Source organism: Giraffa tippelskirchi, chromosome 12 (assembly GCF_054371585.1).
Source record: "Giraffa tippelskirchi isolate mGirTip1 chromosome 12, T2T-mGirTip1v1.2.pri, whole genome shotgun sequence".
NCBI classification, from domain to species: Eukaryota; Metazoa; Chordata; class Mammalia; order Artiodactyla; family Giraffidae; genus Giraffa; species Giraffa tippelskirchi.
This window is the reverse complement of record NC_137286.1, coordinates 148794308-148799150: the sequence shown is the minus strand read 5'-3', so window position 1 is coordinate 148799150 and position 4843 is coordinate 148794308. Positions and strand designations below refer to the sequence as shown.

General features: G+C 55.1%; 1 long non-coding RNA gene across 1 annotated transcript; it reads right to left on the bottom strand.

Moving 5' to 3' along the window:
• Nucleotides 1–287: 287 nt before the first annotated feature.
• On the bottom strand, nucleotides 288–4843 carry LOC145530594 (uncharacterized). The gene is made up of 2 exons (XR_014071923.1): nucleotides 4669–4843; nucleotides 288–1837 (listed from the first exon to the last, which is right to left on the bottom strand). It is a non-coding gene; the product is annotated as an uncharacterized LOC145530594 (long non-coding RNA).

Below are 4843 nucleotides of genomic sequence, written 5' to 3'. Positions count from 1 at the left end.
CCCCACCCCTCCTCCCACCCATGTCCCCAAACCTCGTCTCCAATAATTACGCTGCACATGAATCATTTTTTAATGTTTGGTTTAATACATACAGATTCTTTAAACAATAAAAAAAAATCAGCAAACAGCATCAAAATCTGGAAATCTCTTTCTTAACATAGAAAACGGTTTCTTAATGGCACAGGGAAAGAACTCAACAGCAAGCTTGACAACATAATTAGAAGATTGTTCCCGGGAAGGGAAGAGCATTCTTTATACAGCTCTTACTACTCTCAATAAGATTATTCTCCCTGAATAGCTAATCAGCTTTTTCCAGCTTCCCAAATCCGCGTGCTCGAAGCCGCTCTCACAGCTCTCCTTACCCGATAAATGGCAAACAGTGACACCTCAGAAAGGGAAATTTCAAGCGTTCACCGAATGTGAGCAAACAGCGCAATGCAGGCTGTGGATGGCGAGCTCCCGGCAGATTAGCGGCAATTTAGGAAGATGGTGCTGTCACACCTGGTTGACAAGGGTGACAGCACTTGTGATCCCTGCTCCATCTCCACTTTGAGTGTCACGTTTCAACAGAACGAGAGGAGGGGAGAAAAGCCCTTGGGGAAGTCGTTGGAGGCTTCCCAGCGAGCCTTTAGGGCACCAGGAACAAAGGGACGCCAGGGCAGCCGCCCTTGGCCGGGCCCCTCCGGGTCTCCGGGCAGGCGGCGGGTGGAGGGGTGAGTGCCGAGCAGGGGCGGCCGGCCCTGGGCTTTCTGGGGTGACCCTGCCCTTTCCCTGCTCCAGCCGTGGCACCTGGTCCTCTCCAGGGTTCCCGTGGGGGCTGCACTTCAGGATGGAAGGTGCAGGGGCCCTGGATAATGCCAGGCATGGTGACATCGTCCAAACAGCCGGGGGGCAAGAAGGCCCCGAGCGGAGCACCCAGGCCTGGTGGGGGGACTGAGTGAGGTACACGCCGCCCACCCAGGCCCTGGACTCCACGGGTGGCTGCGGAGGATGCGGGAGAAGACGGTAGCCGCCTCCGCCCGGAGGAAGCCCCGGCACGTCTGCCGAGCTCGGTGCTCCGGGAGACGCAGCCTTCCGCAGGCCCTCGGGAGCGGCGAGCGCACCGCTTGGTGGCCGAGGACGCGCTCCGGAGGGCCGCCCCGACATGGTCGCTTTGCTGAGTGGGCAGCCCCGGAGCCAGCCCGCGCGTCCGGCGGGTGATCCTCGCTCCCCAAACCCCGCGGAGGGCCCTGAGGGTCTGCAGCTCTCTCTCTCTCGTGGCTGGACAGACACAGCGGCTGGCAGACTGGCGGCACAGGGCAGAAGCTTCCGGAACGCTGAGCCAGCTCGTGGGGCGCAGCCCCGCGGAGGATCCCCGCCCACGACCGAGCCGAGGAGCGCGGCAGAAGGGGCGTCACGGCGCTGAGCCTCCCCTGGGCACGCGGCTGCCTCGCATCAGCCTTCGGTCGGGATGTCTGCTCCGAGTCTCCGCGGAAGCCACCCCACCTGGCGCAGAAGCGCCGTCCTCCTGCGCGTCCAGGGACATCTACCCCGAGCTTAAGAAGGACGTTTCCGGGGAGCTCACGGCGGGAGGCCGCGCCTGCAGTCCGGCGCTAACCCGTCCAGCTAGCCCGTTTAGGGCGGGCGTGAGGGTCCCGAGTGTTCCTGGGGAGAGGCAGGGCTCGCGAGCCCCCAGCTGGTCTCTGCACAGGGAGGGGACCAGGTCTCTGCCCCAGGGTGCAGCTGGTGTCAGGGCCCCGAGGGCGGCGGTGATCCCACCAGGAGAGGGTGGGCCGATCGCCACCCTAATGAACCGACGTTCCCCGGCTCCGGATGCGACATCCGTGTCCCCCGCGTCCTGAAGAGGAGAAGCAGCTCATCAGACAGGGTCTTCGTTAGCCCTGGAACAGACGCACGGAAGCGCCTCCTGTCCCGTCTCATGAGTTTATGTGTGGGGACCGCTGTTCTCCCCACGTTGCGCACTTCACCTGTGAATGCACGCCTCTTCCTGTCTCCATGTTTGCCCACGTCTTCCCTTTTCCGCTCTAGGCCTCCGCATAGCCTCCTTTTCATCTTGTGCCCCACGGTTTCCCACCGCATTCCTTACAGTTCCTGTGGATGCTTCTTACCTCAGGAAGCTCCTCATGTAACAGCTGAACAGGCCAAGATGTGCTGGGGTGTGGCCCTGCAGAAGCCTGTCCTCTGGTTGTTCCTGGTGCCACTCAGCCCTCCAGTCCTGCACATCCATCCCGTAAGCTTCCACTAACCGCGAACAAGGCCCAGCCCTACACTCTCCTCTCCTGTCTGGTTTTTCCTGTAACTAGCTCTCTCTCCTCACTTGCTCATTGCAGGAGCCTCTATACAAAGCCCAAGATCCTTTGCCCACATTTTTTCTTCTGCGGTTCCTGCCCACAGCACTTTGCCATATTCCAGCATTTGCTCATGCTGCTCCCAGCGGTTTGAAAGCCTTCCATTTCAGAGAGAATGGAATTGCATAATTGATGCAAATTAAACATTCTCCTCCATGGAACATTCATCTGGGAAGTCCAAGGAGTAGCCTTCCAATTATTTTTGCACGTTACCTTCCTGTAACAAGTAAAACCCTTGTTAGAATGAGATGATGGAGTTTATTTTTTGTCTCTAGCAAAGGAAGGCATCTAGGTTGAAACCTCTGATGACACCCCAGCTCAGGAGAGAGAGTTAGGCAGGACCACAGCTTCAGTCTGAGAATCCATAAGATTCTGTTCTAGCTCAGCCTCAGAATATTCCCTTATCATTTCATTTCCTTTTATACCAACTGAAATCAGATTTGTTATTGGAGGAAAACTTACTAGATTATCAAATTATACTTAAAAGTACTAGGAAAAGTGTGTCTTATTTTATGGGACAAGGTGTACCTCACATCATGGTCTAAATAGTCTCTCTGCTTTGGGGCCAAATCTAAAGGAACACAAGCTTTTCAACTTATAGAAAATGAGCTGAACCCAACCTGCTCATTGAAACAGTCAGCCATCAATAGTGTGATGATTTTAACTGAGAGCCACAGACTAAGGGAAAAGGCAGCACCCACTCAGGCTGGTGGCGGTGCTGCTGTTCAGTCGCTCAGTCGTGTTTGACTCTTTGTGACCCCATGGGCTGCAGCACACCAGGCCTCCCTGTCCATCACCAACTCCGGGAGCTTGCTCAAACTCCTGTCCATTGAGTCGGTGAATCCATTCAACTATCTCATCCTCTATCATCCCCTTCTCCTCCTGCCCTCAATCTTTCCCAGCATCAGAGGCTTTTCCAATGAGTCGGCTCTTTGCATCAGGTGGCCAAAATATTACAGCTTCAGCTTCAGCATCAGTCCTTCCAGTGAATATTCAGGGTTGATCTCCTTTAGGATGGACTGGTTTGATCTCCTTGCAGTCCAAGGGACTCTCAAGAGTCTTCTTCAACACCACAGCTCAAAAGCATCCATTCTTCAGTGCTCAGCCTTCTTTATGATCCAACTCTCACATCTGTACGTGACTACTGGAAAGACCATAGCTTTGAATGTACGTGTACCTTTGTTGGCTGGTGATAACCTTGAATTTACCTTTTAACTCAGATTCCAAATGGTGACATCATCATTGTTTTTACACACAAGTTGTTGAGAAAATAAATCAGTGGGACAAGTTCTAATTCCCTGTCTATTTTGATTTTTCAGTTTCAACACTGACCTCAGTAATACTAGGCATTACAAGGGCTGGAAAGGCCTCTGCCCGCTCCTTCAGACACACAGGCCGCCCATCAGCTGGTGGCAAGTCAAGGTCAGAGTGCGGTGGGAGTCACCTTGAATCGAGTCTCTGGTCACTGGCTCATCCGTGGGGAAGCCATCCACACAGATGATCAGAAGCTTGGCTTACGCCCAGACTGCTCACCTCAGTGGTCCCCAAAGACCCAGCCCAGCAGCCTCCTTTTCACACCTGCCACAGGCGCTCTCCTCAATTGAAGATGAAGTCAGTAAATGTAGCGCCGACCCTGACTCCGTCTCCAGCACTGAACGTGGCAGGTCATCTAAGAATTTCAGCTTCAGTGAAGAAGCTAGCACTGCGTTCTAAGGAAAACATCGTGTCTAGACCGAGAAGACTGGGCTTTCGTCTGAAGGAAGTGTCCAGAGAGAAAGTCCAGTGTCACCTCCAGCACGGGGAGGCTATGGTCGGTTCTCCGAGGACAGACCACTAAGAGGGTAAACTTGGAGGATGTCACTCCTCTTGACCTCAGGTAACAGGACCACCCCGGAGGGCAAGGAAGGGATTTCTAGGTCTGAAGCTAGACAGTGGGTTATAAAAGCACGTTTTCAGCTCAGGCATTAGAGACTGCTGCTGGTACTGAAAGCGTCGTGATGAAGAGAGGTGAGAATCCATCTGCTCTCCATGTAATGGAGACGGATGAACCTCGGGCAAGCTGACTGTGCGGGAGGAAATACTCGGTCTGCAGCGCGAGTGGCTCAGTTACCACTTAAGGATGGCCTGAGTTGGTGCACTTAACACCAGTCACCGGGGAAGAGGCATCTCACCACTGGCGTCTCCATGTCCATCCATCGCTTCCGATCCCCGCCCCGCTTCCCCCTGCCTCCCAAGACTAGTTCCATGATTTCTGCCGGGTAAAACGATCACGACACCCGCCCTGGAGCGGGCCTGGGGAGAAGGCCGGCTCACTGCTGACCTGTGTGGACGTGGGGGCACCGCTGCAGGGCCTGGGACCCTGGAGCCCGGACCAGCACCGAGGCCTGGGTGACCTGTCTGACGTCACCTGAAAGCAGCCTCCCAGCGAGTCATCTGAAAACGGTCAGCCGGGCGGAAAGAGGCATAACTTCCGGGTTCCGAGTCCATCCACGTGT